The 22,040-nt window shown below is 54.3% G+C and overlaps 1 long non-coding RNA gene across 2 annotated transcripts; it reads right to left on the bottom strand.

Annotated features, from left to right (window-relative positions):
• Nucleotides 1-9: 9 nt before the first annotated feature.
• LOC309437544 lies at nt 10-20,349 on the bottom strand. 2 transcript variants are annotated; one of them, XR_014183573.1, is made up of 4 exons: nt 20,219-20,349; nt 15,738-15,854; nt 4,366-4,540; nt 10-3,895 (listed from the first exon to the last, which is right to left on the bottom strand). It is a non-coding gene; the product is annotated as an uncharacterized lncRNA (long non-coding RNA). The 2 variants fall into 2 exon arrangements; XR_014183574.1 differs by having other exon boundaries at nt 4,406-4,540.
• Nucleotides 20,350-22,040: the final 1,691 nt, after the last annotated feature.

The following is a 22,040-nucleotide window of genomic DNA, read 5'->3' as shown; positions in this document are numbered from 1 at the left end:
TATATGTCATCACTTCCTGGAGATCAATGAGCGTGTTGGGCCTTTTGGGATGGCAGAGCCACCTTTTTGGGATGGCAGAGCCGCCTCTCGGGATGGCAGAGACCGGCCCAGCCCTCACCCACCAAAATGATGGTGATGACGGAAAAAAGGCAGAGGGATTTAAATCAGCACTTCTTTTACCTGTAAATACCTAATGCCGCCCCAGATCCACCTTCGTTTGCGTCATGCGAATAGCCGATTTCCTGCTGACTGATTTATTTTGTATGTATATTTGGTTTGGTTTTTACACTCTGAATTTCAAGACTCAGCTGTCAGAGTCCCAGGGTCCAAAATATCACAACCAACCAAAAAAACAAAACCCCAGTCCACCAGGTTGCCTTTTTTGTTTGTTTTTCTTAAGAAACCGTTTCTATAAAACGCTTACATATTATATAATATTATATATAATATATAACGTTGGCGACTGAGGCGATTCAGCAATAACCCCTTCTCCGAGGCAGGAAAATCCGCAGCTTTGCACCGGGAGACGGCGGCTCCTGCTCCGCGTCACGTCAGGAACTGTTGGAAGTTGCGGCTTTTGTACCTCCCCATGGAAGCCGGGGGGGTTTTAAGGCTGGATTTTTAATTGTTTTAATCATTATTTTTATGGTGGGATGCTCCATGTGGAGGAGAGGGCAGGAAGGAGCCTGAGGATGCTCGTGCGCAGGGATGCAGCTGCAAGCGGCGCCTGAGGATGCTGCGACCTGGTACCCACCCATGGGCTCTGCTCACCCCCAAAAAACCCCTTCCAGCCCCAAAACCACCCTCCAATCTCCCATCAGTTCGTCTCGGCTGCTGCACGGCAGGCACTTTTTTGGGGGGGGTGGCAGCTCCGGCCACCCCTGTATCTATGCACAGACTCTGCCTCCCGAGCTGCCCCCTTGGGGCGGGTGCTCCCCAAACCCACTTCCAACGCCAAACTGTGGCTACGGAGCCAATTTTAACTTTTATTTGAAGTTTTGTATTATCTTAACATTTTTATTATGTCTTTTTGGACCTGCAGGATGAGCAGCGGTTGCAGGAGTTGCCTCGGCTGCCGGAGCCGGGGACGTTTTAGGGACAAAAAGGGTATTTTGGAGAGGCTGCGATGAGACTTTTGGAGTGTGAGCGGTTAAAATATTCGGTGAGCTCGGCCAGGGCAGGTTCCTGCCCTTTGGGTTTGGCTTCACCATCCTCTTGGTTTTGGCTTCACCGTAGCTGTTTTATGTAGGATTTATATAGAAAAACCCCAGCAGGGAGCCGGCGGCCGCAGGTTTCCCATGGGGACCTATGTGGAGTTGCATGGCTGTGGATAAAGGTTTTAAATATATATATATATGTATATAAAATTGGCAAATGAGATGTTTTTTCCCCCAGTTGAGTGGAAATGGTGCTTTTGGGGTCTCGCAGCCTTACGGCATCGCCACACCGCCCAGAATGTGTCCCTTGGAGTACACCAAAGAAACGCCGAGCACTTTACCCCGTCCTCCAAAATATACAGTCGTTTTAAGGGAAAACAACCAAGTATTGGCACTGTCAGCCTGGCCAAAAGGTAGGAAAATAGCCCCCCAATAGAACCATGTTTCACCCCGCTGACATTCAGGGGAAAACAAACCTCAACTATCGCTAAACAGAATGATGTTTTAAATATCGCGTTAAAGAAATATTCAGTATATTCTGCGTGGTTTAGCGGCGCTGGGTGTGAATGGGGAGTTTTGGTGGGGGAAGCAGATCCCACAGGACGCGTTAGCGCTTCGCTGTAAATACCTGGATATTTATTAGAGGATGGCGCCGTATTCTTTTCATCATCTGAGCCAAATATCTGTGTGCAATGTATTTCCTTGCCTTTCTCTCCTGTCAGTTTTGTACAGCTTATAAATCAGAAAAAAAAAAATGGAAAAAAATTACTGTTTTTTCTAAACTTTTTTAGAGTCGAACTTGGTAAATACTGTAGATTCTTTTAATTTCCCTTTGTGTAATTAATGCACTCTACTGTTCCATAATGCTGTAACGTGTAGAAACGTTGTATATTTATTTTCTGCTTATTTAAGTTCCTGTAAAGATTTGTGTGTTGTTGCCCCTTCTCCCTGCCCTTCCAATGAGCGATGGACGCGCCTCCCAAAGCACTGTCAGTGCAGCCACCGTGCTTTGAACAACGAGATTATTATTAATTATTATTCTAATTCAAGTGCCTACGTCCCACTTCCCAGTAGCGATTGAGGCACCTCAGACTTCAGCATTAATGCCATTCAGTGATTTTTTTTGGCCCCTTTCCCCGGAGCAGCATCAGGTACCCCTGACAAGTCACTAAGTCATTTCACAGGACCCAGCGTATGTAGCATTTTTACTGCAATTTCCCTGCCTTTCCTTGTGTTTTGCACTGATGAATTTTTGGACAGGGTAATTGCCACTTTACTTGTGCAATACTGCTGTAAATAATTGCAGATCTTTTTTTTTTTTTTTTTTTGAAATGCGATCTTTTACGTACTTAATAAGTTTTATATGAATAAAAGTTTTCAACTATTTGTCACGAGTGCTGTTTTCGTTTGGGGGATTGAGGAGGCCCTGAGGAAGGGCTGGGGAGGGGAAATCTGCTGCATTAGCACCAGTTCTCCCAGTTTAGCACCAGTTCAGCACCAGTTCTCCCCCAGATCCAGGATGCGGCTGCACACCCTGAATTTCCTTCTGCTCCAAACTCAAGTTCCTGGGACATGAATAAGTGTGTGTTAAATGAAGCTGGTTTATAAGCTCTTGCCCTGTGTGCTTCCAAACCCACTTGGCAGTCTATTTCATTTTATTTATTTTTAATTTATTTTTTATGTTATATGTTATTTTAATTATTTTCCCCACATTCATGCATACAGATAATTTTTTGGGGCTCAAACTCAACATCTGGGCCCTTCCCCACATAACGGGGGTGGCAGGAGAAGGTGGGACCAGCAGAAACATCCAATATTCTATGGGATGATTCTCCTTGAGCACCTGGGCTTTTGCTGCTTTTCCCCCTCCTCAACAGGCATCCCATTCAATTCCCATTCAATTCCCATTTGCAGTGATGCCGAGGGCCCACACCAAGCCCTTCGATGTGTTTTTTTGGGCTGGGTACTTGTTTTTTCTGCGTTTTCTCCCCGGAGATGAGCTGCTGCCCCATCCCAAGCTCCGGGTGCTGCAGGGCTGGGTATTTTTAGCCGCTTCCTTCCAAAATATCAGCTGGGGTTGGGGTTGCGTGACGCAATGCGGTGGGACCGTGCGTCAGCGGGAAGAAACGCGGGGACAAGCAGATTGAGAAGTCCCGGAGAAGCCACGTTATTTAAAAACAAACCCCCAAAAGTCCTACTTGACAAACAACTTTGAAGAAAAGAAATTCTGGATTTTTTTTTTTTTTTTTTCTTCTTGTTGTTGTTCTTTTGTGTGTTTCAAATTACAGAAGTTCCTGAAAGGGAAGTTTATTGGTTTCAGGTGCTATTTTGGGGGCTTCTTTAAGGCAACAAAAAGGCTTTATTGGGCAGCCGGGGCTCTGGCAGCTCCCGGCCCCGCTCTGCCCGTGGCCTTTTGGTCCCATTGACATTTTGGAACTGTCACATCTCCTGCTCTCCATTTACCTTTGAACCCGGTGACCTCGGTGAGACAATTGGCAATAAAAACGCTGCCCCAACAGCAAAACACGGTGTGACGGTGGGGACATGATTGGCCATCACTTGGTCTAGGTTGGCCATGGCCAAGCCCAAGGTGATCACGGCCTAGATCCACCAAAGCCCCATCGGTTGGGTCCTTGCTAACACACAGGCCCTTTCTTTCTGTGCTCTTCAATTTTTTTTGCTTTCATAACTAATTAAAACCACAGGCAATTTTAAGGGTGAAGGAACTTCCTTTATTCCTTGAAAAGAGAAAAAGAAATACATTTTCTCATGGAAAAAGCCACCTGCAAGGCTCAGCATGGGGAAGAAGGCTCTCTACACTCCTGCCTTGTGGGGAGGACACACAAGACCTTGGCCCATCCAGACCAGCTCCAAATCAAGCCCAGGTGTCCCCACATCTCTCAACCCCACCTCTCTCAGGAACGGAGCAACCAAAGCCAACAATGAGATCCTGGTTGGGTGCTGATGCTGTCTCACACTTATCGGGGGGGTTTGGGGTGGTGAACACAACCCAAAACACCCATCAGATGTGGGCTGACCATTGAATGGCCAACGGTCGCCAAGCCACGGTCATCCAGTGCCACAAGAGTGACACCACCGCGCTGCCAGTCTCTCAATATATATATATACATATGTCTTTTTTTTTTCCAATGACTCGCATCTGACCTTTCAAACACCTGTGCAGCCTTAAACGGCTAAAAATACCCACCCAGCTTTGCATTCGATTTTCATATTGCAACAAAGCTCACTGTTTCCAGCGGGTTTTCTCGTCTTTCTGGCAGGTTCTAGGATGGTCGACCTCCCCTCTGGTCAAACGCGGCACAGACGGGGGCGGCTGCGGGCAGGGATGCTCAGGCTGCTCCAGCACATGGCCGGGGACGTCCCTAGGAGGAATAAAAGGGCGTTATAGATGCTATAACCATATATATTTAGATGGTGTAAGACAAGCCTGAGGATGGTAGGACCAAGGGCACCTTCGCCGCCCACCAGCGAGGGGTCCACAAGCCAACACCCACCTCCTGCTGCCCTTCCCCACCATCCTAAACCTACTCTGGGTCTTAAAGTTAAGACCTTTAAAGCTTAAGCTAGACTGTAAAAGCAAGACTACCACTGTACCTACAAAAGCCGAGCCTAACTCCGCCAAGAAGCCCTTGGATGTTGCAGCGATGGTTGGGTGAGGTCAGGAGCCCTCATGGGGCCACGAGGCCTTTTCTTCCCCGATTTTGATGAATTTCTCCTCGCCGGCCTTTTGACAGGCTCATCTGTTCATTTATTCCCCTGGAGGAGCCGCCACTTCCCAACCCAGGGGGTCACTGCTAATTAAAACACTCTTCGTCTCGGCGCAATTACGAGCGTCGCGCGCCGAGAGAAGAACAGTTTGGCAAAGACATAATCATCTTGGATATTAATTAGGGGAAATAAAGTAGGAAGATGGCGCGATGGCCCTTCCCTAAGGGCAGCAAACCACAGCGTCCCCCAGCATCCCCTTAGCAGCGCTAATTGGCTCTAATTGGCGTCTCTAATGATGCAGACTGGAGGATGGGGAGAGCAAAGGGAAAGGTCAAGGGGAGCCGCATCTCTGCCTCAGTGCGTCCCCACCTCACTGCACCCCTGCCCCACTGCACCCCTGCCCCACAACCACGCATGGCCCTATGGTAAAAAAGCATAGAATTCTCTGAAATTCGTATTTTTCTTTGTTAAACAAACCAATAAACCCCCTGAGCATCAGAGGTGATGCAGCATCCCGGCGCCCATCCTTCCCCCGTCACCGGGGGGGGAACAGCCACGAGCGCCCGACACCGACATTCAAATGACTTATTGGCAGAAATGGGTTTAAAAATAGGGTTTTTTGTGATAAACAAACTAACCTCATACAGGAAGTGAGCTGCAAATACTAAAAAACTTGTATGCTGTAAGAGAGCTGGTAGAACACCGAGCTGCCCCGCAAAGGCAGAGAAAAACAACAACAAAAGAAGCAGCTGGGGGGGGTTTAAGCTGTTTTCTTGATTCTTTAAGGATCTACACCTGGGGAAAAGGGGGTAATTGAGGGCAGGGGGACCCCGTGCTGCTGGGGGGTGGGAGGGTTTAATTTCTACTCGTGGCCCCTAAAATAAAGGCAAAGCCCGGCGATGCGTCGCAATGTGAACCCCGGCACCTCGAAAAGCTTTTGCTTCTGCTGCTGCAAAGGTTAAAGCAGTTTTCCTACCGAAACCCCAGTGTGGGCTGTGAAAGAACATGTTAATGAAGAAAATTTCCCCGGGGGCTGCTCTTTGATTATCACCAAAGCCATCGAGTTTCAGTTTGAGTTATTTGTATTTATTTATGAAAACAAAGATTAAATAAGTAGAACGAAAACAAAAAGCTCATCCTAATTTGTGAGCGGAGCCCGGGTTATTGAGACGCAGAAGCTCTCCCCCAAGGCAGGTAGATGCAGGTTGCTTTCCCCTTTGCTTCGAGAAAACAGAACGAAACACACACAAAACCTGAGCTCCCCCCGAGCTGCTTGTGAAATACATTAAAGATTAAAAAGAAAATCAAATAAAATCCATTCCAATGCCCTTGTTGGCTGCAAAAACGAAGCTTGAAGAGCCCCCGGGGCCGGGGGATGATGGTGCAGGTATTTATCTTTTCATGTGTTTTCACTTCCATGGCGAAAGCACCGCTTGAAGAACACACACCAAAAAAAGCCCTTCAGTGGTCTCGCAGCCTTTAACGTGTTGTTTTTCTACATATTTTATGTTGTTGGCTTTTGTTATCAGTCTCATCTGCAATTTGTGGCCAATTCTGTCATGCTTTAGGCAGACATCTTGTTCCCAAAAACTGTTTGCGAGCTCTGGGTGACGGCGCAGCCCCGAACGCCACAACGACTAAAAGGGCACATTTAACCCCAAAATCATGGCTGGGCCCGATTCCTGTCCCCACGGCAGCGCCGAGCCCTGGGGCAGCCCCAGCGCACCCCTCACCATGCCCCAATTTCATTCCAATCCTTCGCATCTCCCCATCCCCAGAGAAGCCAAACCCATCCCTACGCAACCTATTGGATGTTCCCCCATCCCAAACAACCTTTTCCGCCGTATTTTCCCCACCCGTGGGCGCAAAACCGTCCCCTCCATCCCACCCCAGCCCTCCTTTATTTCCAGGTGAATTAAAACAGTCGCCTTGTTATTTACCACCGAAAAATAAAAAACCCAAGCGCCGCCAATCTGGGACCTATTCAGTATTAATAGCGAAACCAAAATAAAGCAAATTAATACCGCAAGATTAAGTCATTCTTTAAAAATTAAAATGAAAGTCATTAAGCGCCGGCGAGCGGAGCCCGATAGTGAGAGCTGGTTTTGCTCGCGGCCAGATCTTACGGACTTAAATTTGGCTTAAATTGGGCTTATTTTTGGGGTGATTCAAGCGAAAGGAGAGTCTCGCCGCCCCCGTTTTGTTGGGGTTCGCAGCCAGAGCAGCGCGATGCTGGAGGGAAGTGAGTGATGAACCGCATCCCCGAGCGAATCCCCCCCGGCCCGGGGCTTCGAAATCAGCGATTTTGGGGTTTTTCGGAGCACGAGCCCGCCCGGCGGGGGCAGCCCGGCCGGGGGAGGAATGAGACATTGTGAAACCCAACTCCTTTTCCTGAGCCGCCGGCAGCGCCGCGGAGCCCGGCCCGGAATAAGAGCTCAAACGGTTTCCCAAAGCGGGGGCGGCAGGGGCTGCCCCCCCCTCGCCCACAGACGGGCACAATTTCGGGGTCCCCATTGCGGGGTCCGGCTGCCGCCTGCGGCCCCACACCCGAGCCCCCCAGCCCCAAGTGTCCCCCCATCACCTTTGTGGACAGGGGTCCCACCACCCCCATCCAAATGTCCCCCTTATTTATGCCAGATACAAATACATCTGTTTTTAAATTTCCTTCTTTTTTCTTGGCCAAAAAATAATATATATATATATATATTTATTATTTAAACTCAATCTCTCAGGGCTCTCCCAATGCTCTCTCCACTTCCTGTGACAAAACAACACACGCTTCGTTTGAAACTCATTCTTCCTCTATTCAGCGCCGAGAAACAATGACCAAAAAGCACCCCCAAAAATTACACCTCGCACCCCAACCGTCCCCCCCGCTGCCCCTTCTAACCCTGCGGGGAGGACGGAGCTGAAGCAGCACCAGCAATAAACCGCTTAGCAAGAGATTGTCATTGTAAAGGGCTGGATGTCGAAGCTGAAGGTGAATTTCCACTTCGCTATTTTCGTCCCGCTGCTGTTCGAGTCAAACGCTTCCCCCCCCACCAACCTCCACGTCATCGCTTTAAAACCGAGTCAAAAAGCGGCTAAATCGGGTAAAGGTTCCCCAAATTCCCATTTTGAGTCATGCGTGATTCAGTAATATTTGCCGCTCGGCGAAGGGGAGCGTTGAGACCAGAAACCAAGCCAGTTTAGTTTGACTCATGTGGAAAGAGTGAAACACAGAGAGTGCCTTGAAATGGGGCTTTTACTACACGATTTACCGCACGCCAAGAAACCAGAATATTGGAGGATTTCAGCCCTGAATTGGCAGCGTTTCGGGGCAGCCGTGGGCTGAGGTTTCCCCTCCGCAAACACACACGATTTGGCCGCTTTTTGAGCATCCCCGGGCAGACGGACCAAAGAATCTGTGGGGAAAAATGGATTTGTGCTTCATCTGATTCTGCTTCATCGTAATTTTGCAAATTCGGGGGAAATCGCCTCGTACCGTGGCGGGGAAAATGGGGTTTACCCAAAGCTGATGAACCGGTGACAGCCGGCTCGAAAATAAAAACCCACCTGAAAAAGAATCATTTCAGGTGCGTTTGGCAATTTGCCTTGCTGAGAATTAAGCTGAAATAAATATATATATATATATATATAAAAAAATAAAAAAGCCCTAGGAGGAAATTTTGGGGCTGGTCGCTACCATTGGGTGAAAGCTTCAGCGTGGAGAGCAAGGGGAGAAATTTTGGAGGAAAAAGGGAGGATTTGGGGCTGTGTTTTTGGGCTGAATCCCTGGCCCGCCGACACCCATCGCTTCAGCAAAGCTCGCTGAAAACAAAACCGAGAAACAGCTTGTGGTTTGACATGAATCTAGTTACATTAAAATATATATATTTAAAAAAAAAAAAAAGAAACAACAACAAAAAGAAGACACGACGAACCTTTTGGGGACGGCGAGAGAAGGCGCTCGCGGTGTTTGTGAGGGCCCTGACATTTAAGCTGGGCTCAACGAGCGTGGCGGCCTCATGTGTTACTCACGCTCCTCCTTAGGCCTGGCTTAAAATTAGGAAGGGCTTTTTACTCTCTCCCTGCCAGACAGACAAACGGGCCACCCAGAGGAGCGAGAATTAACTGCTGGACATGCATAAGATAAGGAAGCCCTATCCATTTCCTGACATTCCTGCCCAAAAAAACGGGCACAGCTGACAAACCAAACCAAACCAAACCAAACCGAACCGAACCAAACCAAACCAAACCAAACCAAACCAAACCAAACCAAACCAAACCAAACACAACACAAAGCTGCATTTTTGGCCGTTCCCCATGCTGCTTTGCTCATTCGCCTGGCCCCGCGATAGTACACGTCAAATACAATGGCATTTCTTTGCAAGGTTTGTATTTATTGGCAATACCGTATTTGTTTGCAAAGCTCGTGTTTGTTCGCAAAACCTGTGCTTGTTTGCAAAGCTCGTATTTGTTTGCAAAGCTTGTAGCGGTTTGCAACACTTGTGTTTGTTTGCAAAGCTTGTGCTGGTTTGCAAAGCTTCTGTTTGTTTGCAAAGCTGGCGTTTGTCTGCAACACTCGTATTTATTTGCAATACTTTTACTTGTTTGTCACGCTTACACTCATTTGCAACGCTCGCAGTTATTTGCAAGGCTGGTATCTGTTTGCAGCGCGTGTGTTCGCTCGGCAGCACCCAATTCTTCGCTTTCTTAAGTGAAAAGAGGGCGCGGAGGATCCTGGCGAGCGCGCTGCCCCGGCCGTGGTTTCTCTCGGCAGGTCTATTCCCTTTTTTCTGAGTCATTCTGAGATCACTCGACACCTCGAGCACGCGGCAGCAGCAGAATAAAAGGCGCTTTTCGAGCGCAAACCGGCGCCGGTTGCCGGGACGGGCTCCCGCCAGCCCGGTGCCCCGTGGCCCGGCAAAGCGCGGCCGGGGAGCCTCGGCGGCAGCGCCCGGCCCCAGGAAACACAACAGCGGCTTTAGAACCCTCCTGGCCGGCAGCTCCTCCGGGGTCCTGAAGCGCCAAAGCCCTCGAGATGTGCAGCCGTGGCTTTGTGCTCAGCAGCATCCCTCCGGCACCCCAAAATCCCTCCCACACCCCCAGCATCCCTCCTGGATTGTCAACATCCCTCCTGCACCCCAAAATCCCTCCTGCACCCCCAGCATCCCTCCTGCACCCCAAAATCCCTCCCACACCCCCAGCATCCCTCCTGCACCCCAAAATCCCTCCTGGATTGTCAACATCCCTCCTGCATCCTCAACATCCCTCCAGCACCCCAAAATCCCTCCCACACCCCCAGCATCCCTCCTGCACCCCAAAATCCCTCCCACACCCCCAGCATCCCTCCTGGATTGTCAACATCCCTCCTGTGCCCCCAGCATCCCTCCTGCACCCCCAAAATCCCTCCTGGACACCTAAAATCCCTCCCACATCCCCAGCATCCCTCCTGCACCTCCAAAATCCCTCCTGGACACCTAAAATCCCTCCCACACCCCCAGCATCGCCCCTCCTGCACCCCCAGCATCCATCCTGCACCCCCATCACCCCTCCTGCACCCCCAGCATCCCTCCTGCACCCCCAAAATCCCTCCCACACCCCCAGCATCCCTCCTGTATTGTCAACATCCCTCCTGCACCCCCATCGTCCCTCCTGTGCCCCCAGCATCCATCCCACATCCCCAAAACTCCTCCTGCATTCTCAGCATCCATCCTGGACCTCCAGCATCCCTCCTGCACCCCCAGAACCCCTTCTGCACCCTCAGTATCCCTCCCGGACCCCCAAAATCCTTCCCGTGCCCTCCGCATCCCTTCTGCACCCCCGGAACCTCTCCAGCATCCTCGACATCCCTCCTTCACCCCCATCGTCTCTCCTGTGCCCCCAGCATCCATCCCACATCCCCAGAACCCCTCCTGCATCCTCAGCATCCGTCCTGGACCCCCAGCATCCCTTCTGCACCCTCAGTATCCATCCTGGACCCCCAGTATCCCTTCTGCACCCCCAGCACCCCTCCTGCACCCTCAGTATCCCTCCTGGACCCCCAAAATCCTTCCCGTGCCCTCCGCATCCCTCCTGCACTCTGAGAACCTCTCCAGCATCCTCAACATCCCTCTTGCACCCCCATCCTCCCTCCTGTGCCCCCAGCATCCATCCCACACCCCCAAAAACCCTCCTGCATCCTCAACATCTGTCCTGGACCCCCATCATCCCTTCTGCACCCCCAGCATCCATCCTGGATGCCCATCATCCCTTCTGCACCCCCAGCATCCATCCCACATCCCCAAAACTCCTCCTGCATTCTCAGCATCCCTCCTGGACCCCCAGCACCCCTTTTGCGCCCCCGGAACCTCTCCAGCACCCTTGACATCCCTCCTGCACCCCCATCGTTCCTCCTGTGCCCCCAGCATCCCTCCTGCACCCCCAAAACTCCTCCTGCATCCTCAGCATCCATCCTGGACCCCCAGCATCCATCCCACACCCCCCAAAACTCCTCCTGCATCCTCAGCATCCGTCCTGGACCCCCAGCATCCCTCCTGCACCCCCAGAGCCTCTCCAGCATCCTCAGCATCCCTTCCCGCACCCCTCCCAAAACACTCATTTCAGGCATGGCGGCAACAAATATATGATATATCGGGATAAAAACCCCCCCACCTGGGCTCAAACCACACCTGGGGGGGAGATGGAACGGTGGCCCCCCCAAATCTCTGCTCTGGAGCCCTCCTGCGCTTCGGCTGCCGGGAAAAGCGCTGGCTCAGCACTTCTGGAAGCTACAAATCACCCCGTCAGGCGGGGGACGCAGCTCGCCGGCCTCTTCCCTCCGCTATTTGTTATTTCGGCAGGATAGCGGCGCTGCCAGCACCAAACCGGGCGCTAAACCCCTCCAAACCCCCCAAAATCCGCGGCCAGGCGCAGGCGCTGAGGTTGCAGCCACCCCTTCTCACCCATCGCAGCGTCGCCCCGAAAATCAGCGTAAAACCAGCGCAAACAGCCCGAATTTCCGCTTGCACAGCTCCCGACCCTCCCAGCCCAGCAGTGCTGGGGGTCCCCTGGGCACCCATATTATTGGGGGTGATGAGAGAGACCCCGGCTGCCCTGAAGGATGCGGTGGCAACGGATGGGGGGGTGAAGATTTTGGGGTAACAGCCAAGAATTTGGACCCCAGGAGTCCTGAGCCATCAGCATCTCAACCCCACCCAACACAAAAGCTAAACAAATATATTACGTATATATATCCTATATAAATATCACATGTATCCTCTATATCCTATGTGTGTATCCTATGTATGACAATATATAAAAAATATCTTTTGTATATAAAATGCATAAAATATATGGGAGGGGTGGCAGTTACCTGGAAAGCACCCACCAAATCTCGCCCCACACTCCTATTTCCCAATTCTCCTCCTATTTTAAGAGCCACAAGGGTGAAGCCGAATATCAGCCCAGGCTGGCGTGTGCAGAAAACGGTGACAAAGACACCGGAGATATTATAAATGCTGAAAACCTTGAAAAAGCTGAAAAATATTAAAATATTTTAAGTGTTGGAAATGAAGAAAAAGCTGGAAAACGCTAAAAATATTGAAAATATGTCAATATTTGAGATGGTGACAATGGTGCGAGTGGGGATGATGTTGGGTCTCGGGCTGCTGGGTGTGCAGTCATTGCCCCCTTGGCACCCCCTGCAGCAAAACACCCTTTGGCCAAAACCAGACCCAAAACCTCACCAAATAACCCCAAAATGGCTTTCCTCCTTTTTCTCCATTTTTCCTTTTAAGTGAAACACCCGGCTAGCTTGATTTATACATCTATTTATAACGACACACGCCACCTTTGCACATAAAAAAACCCCTAATTGTTTTAATTAATGACACCATTTGCAGCAGAGGTCGCCACATCAGCCAGGCCTAACAAAGCACAGCTTTAAACCAGATTAATTAGACTTTTCTCCCGCCTAAGCTGCTGCAACTTCTATCCAAGCTGCGCAAACCCCCTTATTTCAAGAAGAAAACGGAGTCGCTGTGTAATCAAACTAATGGGAAAAGAAGAAAAGAAGGTGAAAATAAGGTGTATTTTCCCCATTTGGGGGGCGAGGATGTGCAGCTTTGCTGAATCATGCGCCTGGTTTTATTTATATAATTGTTTTCATTTATATGAGTGATAATGAAAGTAAGAGAAGCGCTTTGGGGGTTTTGCAAAGCTGAGTCGCCGCTCCGGGAATTCATTCAATGGGGGGGTGAGGAAAGACAGAAAACAGCCTATTTTTGTGCTTTGCTTTAGCAGGAAGGTCCCCAAAGCCAAACCCAGCTGGCAAACAGCAGTTCCCCCCATCACTTTGCGCTGGTTTGGTTTTGCTTGGCCCCGCGCTGATTTCAAACCAGGCGGTGTGACTGCGATGCCCTGATTTTTCTTCTTTAAATCCCAAACGGTGGCTGAATTCCTGCCGCGCACCCAAGGGGACGCCACCGCGCCGCCACCAAAACGCGGCTTTGTCACGTCTTAAAACCAGAACTATGAGCAGGCTTGAAACTATCGAAGCTCCCAGAGCACTAGATCTCTCACATAGTGGTAAGTTTTGAAAATACGGCGTAAAACAGCATGATGAAAACGTGGGAAGTTTGCTACATGAGTGGAAATAAACGTATCGAGGCGTTGCTCAGTGCTCAACGCAGGAAGGGAAAAGCCCGGCCGTGTTAACGCCGTGCGTGCAGCTGGGGGAGCAAGGGGGGCGGCGCCTTCGCGCCGGGATTTGGTCCAAACCGGTAAATATGAAAAGATAAAATAAACTCCAATGAAGAAGAGCAGCATGCGAAGGGCTGTGGGCAGCGTGGGGGGGCAGAGCTCTGACGCGCGCGGAGAAACCCCCACCCACGGGCGGCCGTTTCGGTTTCGAGGCGCCGCCAACGGCGGGGGACGAGCTCCTTCCTCCGGTGGGGACGGGGAGGGGACGGGGAGGGGACGGCGGGGACGGGCGGCTGCGCTGGCGGGGGAGGGAGGTGGCGCCTGGGAGACGTGGATGGTGGCACTTGATGGGGATGGGTGGTGGCACATGGAGGGGATGGGTGGTGGCACGTGGAGGGGATGGGTGGTGGCACATCCAGGGACGGATGGTGGCACATGGAGGGGATGGATGGTGGCACATCCAGGGATAGATGGTGGCACATGGAGGGGATGGATGGTGGCACATGGAAGGGATGGATGGTGGCACATCCAGGGACGGATGGTGGCACATGGAGGGGATGGATGGTGGCACATGGAAGGGATGGATGGTGGCACATCCAGGGGTGGATGGTGGCACATGGAGGGGTCAGATGGTGGCACATGGAGGGGATGGATGTTGGAACATGGAGGGGATGGATGGTGGCACATCCAGGGGTGGATGGCGGCATGTGGAGGGATGGGTGGTGGGACATGATGGGGATGGACGGTGGAACATGGAGGGGACAGATGGTGGCACATCCAGGGATGGATGGTGGCACATGGAGGGGACAGATGGTGGCACATGGAGGGGATGGATGGTGGAACATCCAAGGAAGGATGGTGGCACATGGAAGGGACAGATGGTGGCACATCCAGGGATGGATGGTGGCACATGGAGGGGATGGATGGTGGCACATGGAGGGGACAAATGGTGGCACATCCAGGGATGGATGGTGACACATCCAGGGACGGATGGTGGCACATGGAGGGGGCGGATGGTGGCACATGGAGGGGACTGACGGTGACATGTGCTGGGGACCAGGTCTGTCACCCAGCAGTGGCACCACAACCCCCGCCACACCAAATTCACACTCGGGTCCTTGCAGGTGCTTTTTTTCTATTTTTAAGCCCCCCGTGAGCCAAAATCCCCAATAACTGTTTGTTCTGGACACGCAGCACCACCAGCCTGCGCCAGCCCCGGGGCTGTGCTGTGACGGCGGTGACAGGGACACCACCCAGAGCCGAGCCCCCCCACCCCCCACCCCGAGCGAGGGACGGGACGGGGCCGCCAAAATCCGGCCGCGCTGCTTCAGCCCCCCCAGCACCGTCAACCCTTTTGCCAGCGCGGGGCGACCGCGCTCGGGCTTCAAAGCGGGGTTTGCGGTCGGGGTCAGGATGCCGAGATTAACACTCGCTCGCCTCCAGAATAAAACCATTTCTCCTCCTCTGCCGCGCCACAACCAGCTGGGAAACCCGGGAAAGGGACAAGCGGGGGGACGCTGCGCCCCTGCACGGCACCACCAGCACCGGCAAAGGGGAAGAGCATCCCGCGCCGGCATCTCCCCTCTCCCGCTGCCTGCTGACTCATTTTTGGCCGGCGAGCCCACGCGAGCCGCAGCACCTCCCACCCCGCTCCGTGGGGGTTTTTCCTTCCCTCTTCTTCGTCAAACGGGCGCCAAGTTACCAAAAAACCCTCGTCACGTGGCCCCGCGACGCGCCGGCCCCGCTCGCCTTTACGGGAACGGCACAACCTCCGAAAAAACACCCGTTCCCAGCCGCCGAGCCCCGACGTGACGCTCTGGGACGGCAGCGGGGATGGGGGTCCCCGCGGCACACGCAGCCCCCTCCCCAAACCGGGCACCCAGGGCTGCGCAGGGTATGATCTCCGGGGATGGGGGGTGCCCCAGCTGGGTGGTCACCCCAAAATTGGCACTGGGCACCCCGAACCACCCACCCCATGGAGACACTCACCCCAACGGCAGCTCCTTTCAGCGCCTCCAGAGCCAGCGCCTGTTGTTAAAAACAACAATAATCCTGGCCGCACCGGCACAGATGTCACTTATTTCCCACCGTTAAGTGATGACAACCAAAATAATTGGGAAGGGGAAAAAAACCCCATCCCAAAGCCCGCGTTGATCTCTGCTTGCGGCCGTGCCCCGATGGACTCACCCGCCGCAGCTCTGAGCTCCATCACCCCGGCTTAACAACACCCCGCGGGAAAACAGCCTGGTTCCCATTTATCCTGCCCGAAAAACCTCGTCTGCTGCTTCTGGTCCAGGGCATCACCTGCGGAGGAAGGAGATCTTCGTTAGCGCTAACGAGAATGCCGGACGTGTGGATGTTTCACCCTCTTGCCTCCAGGTTTGCACCAGCTCCAGGTTTACATCAGCTCCAGGTTTGCACCAGCTCCAGGTTTGCACCAGCTCCAGGTTTACATCAGCTCCAGGTTTGCACCAGCTCCAGGTTTACACCAGGATGGTTTGTGCCGCAGGGGGGACATTGGGGCAGGATGCTGAAGCACCGGGAATCCATCCCTGCGCTCCCCACACGTCCCATTTTACAGGCGTTTGATGAGGAGGGTTTAATATCAGCTTCTCTGGGGAAAGCTCAGACCCGCACAGATTGCCGTTCATGCTTAAATATTAAACATTAATGGAAATATTCATAAATAATATTAATAAAGCAAGGGAATGTCAGGGAAACAGGCGAAAGCCGGGTGTAGCATCCTTCCCTGGGCTGTGAGGATGGTCCGCAGGGTGGATAACAAATGGATGGATAAAAATTCCACCAACCGGGGCAAATTGCAGCCTTTCCAGTGCGGCCCCAGCCCTGCGGCTGGGGTACCGCGGAGCCCCCCGCTTGGGGGGCAGCCGCGTCCTCCCAAACCAGCCCCATACACCCGGTGTCCCACACCACCCCAGTTCCTGCACCTCTGGGCCACAAGCAGCCCGTCCCGCTCCTACCTGGGGTCTCCTCGCCGCAGCTGCCGGCCCGGGACGTGCCGGGGGGTTTATAGGGGTTCTATTCCCATCGCTCCCCCCCCAGGATGCGGGAAAAGGAGATTTTCCCACGGCCCACGGGCTCCCCCCGGGAAAGGCTCGGGGGTTTTTTCCCATCGGAAAGGGAAAGGTCTCGTTTCCCAGGGCTCGCAGCCAAACCCACACAGGTCACGGTGGCAGCGGGGGAGCGGGGAGGGGACCAGACGCACCAAAACGCTCCGTCCTGGGGACGGGGGGCGGCCCCCAGATGCTCACCCCACTGCGAGCCCTCCCCGGCCCCGCTGAGGGACCTGCCGCCCTGTTTCTGTCCCACCCCCCCGGTTTTCACCCTGGGTTTCTGCTCTGTGCGATTTCACCGTGGCCGGGACGGCGGTTCTGATGTGTTTCAGGAAAATGAACCGAGCCGAAAATGGCTTTTACCGGCAGGTTTGTGCCCCCTGATTCCGCCGGAGTTCAGAGATGAGTCAGGTGGCAGCAAACAGCCCCCGGGGGGGGGAACACTTTACTCAGCCTTTTGCAAATTCACGCTATCTAAAATAAACCAGATTCACCGCACGGCGGTGGCTGCAGCGGCGGCTCAGCCCCCTCCGCGCATCCCCAGCATCCGCACTCTGTCCTGCATCCTCCAGCATCCCCGCAGCTCAGGGCGGCTTTAACCCTTCCGCCACCGCCACCACCAGCCCCCCAGCTCGGTGTCACCGCAGCCGCTTTGGTGACAACCCAAAGCACAGGGGCGAACCCACCGCTCGCCACCGGCCAGGCTTGTGGCCCACGGGCCACGCTCTGGCTCATCCGACGGATGCAAGCGCCCACGGGGCAGCAAAAACACCATGATGGTGCTTATAGAGGGGTTAATTATAGGGGGGTTAATTATATATTTCTACACATTGCCCCGTGGTGATCTGAACTGCCCCATCCCTGTTTCACATCCCCGCGCTGTTTGTCGGTGAATTTATGGGCACTAAAGCACCGATGCTGCCGGCTCCTGCTCTCCCCGGCCACCCCGGGCTCTCCCCAGCCCCTAAAGCTCAGGTATTGCCCCAAAAAGCAAAGGGATGGCGGGTCCTCCTTTCCCACTCGCTATTGCAATTAAAATGGAAAACGTGCTGGCGTTCACGAGTATTTATCTGGAAAAAGCTGGTTTCTTGGCCCAGCTTCAAAACCCAGTTGAGCAGAAAGCGCCGGCCCGCTCCAGCCTGCAGCTGCAGAGCTTTCTGCAGAAAATGGGTTGCAGGGGGTTTTCTTGTGAACGTTTTTCATCGTCAAAACTCCAATTTTCCTTCTAATAAGAGAAGAAGGAGCTCTGAAGGGGCGGGAAGCGCTCCTGCTGGGCACAGGGCGGCACGGGGAGCTGGAGCATCAGCCGGCACCAGGGGATCCACCCGACTTGCGGAGCCTCAGCCCCCGCGGTGCGAAAAGCAATAGACAGAGATGACAATTTGCAAAAAATAAAAGCGAACACACCTAGAAATGCTGCCTTGGGTTTGTTTTTCCGCCAGGGAGCGGGATGCGGGGGGAGCGTGGGGGGAAGCAGCAGCAAGAGGTTTGGGTTTGTCTTTCATTCCGGGCAGCGGTGGGTGTGGGTTTGGAGCTCGGAGCCCTGCAGAGAAACCCCTGGGAGGTGGATTCCCCGGTGGGACTGAGCGCCCAGGGGGATGCAGGATGGACCGCGAGATGCCACCGCCGGTCACCGCCCGGGGGGTCTGGGTGCAGAAAAGGGTAGAGGCCAAAGCAACGACCCCAAAGCGTCCCCGCGGGCCGGCCGACCTGCCGGCACCTGCCTTCCCACACGGCGCAAAAACCCCGAGGCGCTAAGTCACAGCAAAACCATGAAAGCAAAACCACAGAGCCCCAAAGCGCCTCTGAGTCACTGTCCCGGCCGCCGCCGCCCCGCGGCTCCCAAAACTCGCCGCCACCTGCTCCCCCAGCTGCACGGGGACATCTGGGCGCTGGTGGCACTGCCAGGGGACAAACCCCTTTGCCTATGCGGGCAGGACACGGGCAGCCACCCACCCCATGAGCAGAACCGCGGTGACCGGTCCCACCGGCTCAGCATCCTCCACCCGACCAAACCCGAGCGGGCGGCCAAAGCGCTTCCTTCCCCTCTCTTTCTTGTAAAATCACCCCGTCGGTTTGGGTTTTTAAACATTATTATGGTTATTATTGTGAAAAATGCTAACTTGAAACGTGAATGGAGATGAAACACTTGCAGAAAGCGCTACAGGGATTAGTCACCGGTTGTAATATCTCTATTTACATGAGTCACGGGAGGTTGGCAGCGTGGCTCTGCAATTAAATCCCTGCCGGGCTTTCGGTTTTTGGGCTGTCCTGGGGAGACCTTCTGGTAACGTTTGGTGGTTCTGAGCGGAGCTGGCGGCTGCGTCCCGGCACGGCGCTCACCAAAACACCGGCACTACCTGCAAGGGCTTTGCCGGGGGATTACGCGGCAGCCGGGGGCTGGAGGTGATGCTGGGAGGGCAGGATTTACCTCTATTAACCGAATAATTTCCCCATTTGTGACAAAGATGGGAAGAGGGAGAGGTGGCCGGTGGGTGGCGGACGGGTGGGATGCAGCTGGGTGACACGGGGGCCAAGCTGGTGACACCGGGCCCCGGCAGCGGTGCCGGCAGAGGTCACTGTCACCAAAAAACTGTGCGCCCTGGCTGAAAAAGGGAACTGGGCAGGGGAGGCGACGGGGCAGGCCCGGGGCTGAACAGGCGCCGCGCTCCAGCGGCCACGAGGCCATCGCGCTGGCGACCTCGGTCCCCAACGGTGATGGCAAAGTGATGGATGGGGCGGCTGAACCAGCATTGCGGTCCATGGCATGGGCTGGAGAAGCTGCGATCTCCCCCATGGCCACAGTGGGGACCTCCAAGGGCACCAACCGAGATTAAAAGCAAAAAATGACCAAGCAGGACCCTGAGCGCCCACAAGCACCCGTGGGGCTGTTAAATCCTTTGCAGAGCCCAAGTGAGCGTGGTCTGGGCTGATTTGGATGGATGGATTTACTTCCCACGGCAAAACGCAGCCGGTCCCAGGTGGTGGGACCCTGGGAGATGCAGGAGGACACATCAGTGCTGCCCCTGGGCCCCCAAAGCCCGGCGGAGAGCCCCCAAACTGCTTGTGGGCACAGCACAAAAATAACCCCCCAGGAAGGTGATGGAGCGCCCTGGGTAGCCAGATGTGACCCCGGAGCAGCCCAGGCTCTGTCCCCAGCTGCGCCAGGAGCTGCCACCCGCAGGGACCCGGGCAGGGCACCCCAGCGGGGCAGGGAGAGCCCCAGGGCGCTGCTGAGGGGTGCGGGAACCCCAATTTCCCCCCCATCTCCGAGCAGAGCTGCTGCCCTCTGCAAAGCCCCCCGAGCGGGGATGCTGCGGGGACCCCTCTCAGCCAGCGCCCCCCAAGCAGATCCCCCCCACTCGGGGGCAGCAAACGCTCCCGGGGTGCCCAGGGCAAAAACCCAGCACTCGCAGTTTAAACGTGCAAAATTCAAAATATTCACCTTGGCAGAGCCCAGCACCAAGTAAAACCCGGCGGCGTGCAAGGCGTCGCAAAATCTCTTGCATATATATATATATATATTAATTTTGCAATTCACAGCCAGCAGCTAAAGCAAGCAGCTCGCAAAAGCAGCGGTAAATAGCAGCTTACCCTGGCAGGCAGAGGGACCCCGGGGCCAGGCAGCCCCCCCAGGAGCGGAGCAGCATCCCCAGGGTCGGGGGAGCCCCCCAGGGTCCCGCGTGGGGCCGGCGGAGCGGGGCCGACAATTCGTAACGGGCGCCCGGCGGCCGGGCCGAGCCTCCCGGGGCTCTGCCCACACCATTGGTCCAGGTCGCGGCGGCGGCTGCTTTCAAATTCTGCTAAAAGCCTTCAAAAGGAAACAGGAAGCCTCTCGGCGAACACACACGACCGGGTTCCCCCCCCTCAACAAGCGGGCTGCTGCAAGGGCAGGAGGGGGAGACAAACGTGGGCACTGCGAGCTCCCAACCCGGGGGGATGGAGCCCCCGACCCTGGGGAGATGGAGCTTCCAAGCCTAGGGAGGTGGAGCCCCCAAACCCAGGGAGATGAAGCCCCCAAACCTAGGGAGATGGTGCCTCTGACCCTGAGGAGATGGAGCCCCCAACCCTGGGGAGATGGAAGCTCTGACCCCCCGGAGATGGAGTCCCCAACCCTGGGGAGATGGAGCTTCCAAGCCCAGGGAGATGGAGCCTCTGACCCCCAGGAGATGGAGTCCCCAACCCTGGGGAGATGGAGCTTCCAAGCCCAGGGAGATGGAGCCTCTGACCCCCAGGAGATGGAGCCCCCACCCCTGGGGAGATGGAGCTTCCAAGCCCAGGGAGATGGAGCCCCCAACCCTGGGGAGATGGAGCCCCTGACCCCCAGGAGATGGAGGCCCTCACCCCCAGGAGATGGAGCCCCCAAGCCTGAGAGCTCTGACTCTTGGGAGATGAAGCCCCTGACCTCAGGGAAATGGAGCTTTCAAGCCTGGGGATATGGAGCTTCCAAGCCCAGGGAGATGGAAGCTCTGACCCCTGGGAGATGAAGCCCCTGATCCCGGGGAAATGGAGCTTCCAAGCCTGGGAATATGGAGCCCCAGACCCCAAGGAGATGGAGCCCCAGCCACTGTGAGCTCCCAACCCCAGGGAGATGATTCCTCCAGCCCCAGGGAAGCTGCTGCGCTTTGCAGCTCCTCCCAGGGCTTTGCTTAAAGCCTGGCTTTGCTTTTCCATTTTCTTCTTGATCAAATGCAGCCTCATGTCGCAGGTTCCCAAGCCACCAGGGTCACAGCAGAGCCTGGACCATAAACCACATCCACAATTCTGATCAAACGCACGCAGGAAAGAGCACACCTTGCGTTCAGGGTTCTTGCTTTTTCACTCCAAATCCAGCATTTGCGCTGGTTTGCGCTGTCTGCCCTTTCCCTCTTGCAGTAGTCACAGGGCAAAAAAAGCAACAAAGAGAACTTAAAACAAAGAATAAACCTGCGCAATTTGTTCTGTGTTTGTGGTTGGGGCTTCAGGAGGCTCAGAGAAACATTCCCTGTTGAGAAGAGTCGGGGTGGAGAGCAAGAGTTTCATTCGTTTTGGGAAGTGAGTGTTTAACGCTTCGCTTTTCCCCAATCTAGAAGGAAGAAAGGACTTCCCCAAGCTGCAGGACGGCCAGATGGGGCTCCAGAGCCTTGGAGCTCTTCATCCATGTGTTGGTTAAAGACTTGACCTCCCCCAAAACAAAACACCCATTTGCCAAGGAAATTAGATCAAAAAAGGGGAGGGAGTTGGGATTGTCCTGAGCTCCACCCGCTTGGAGCTCGTTCCTTACTTCAGGATGCCTTAAGCTGCTAAACCCCTTGGTTAATACACAAACATTTGCTTTTTAATAACATTCAGAAGGTCTGTTTTATGAAACAGAACAAGCATGGAAGCAGCTCCGCTCCGGGCTCAGCGCCCTGGGGAAACACAGGCAGGCAGCGCA

Source organism: Streptopelia decaocto (genome assembly GCF_964273445.1).
Source record: "Streptopelia decaocto genome assembly, chromosome: 3".
NCBI lineage: Eukaryota > Metazoa > Chordata > Aves > Columbiformes > Columbidae > Streptopelia > Streptopelia decaocto.
The sequence above is the reverse complement of the archived record's forward strand: the minus strand, read 5'-3'. Positions and strand labels throughout refer to the sequence as shown.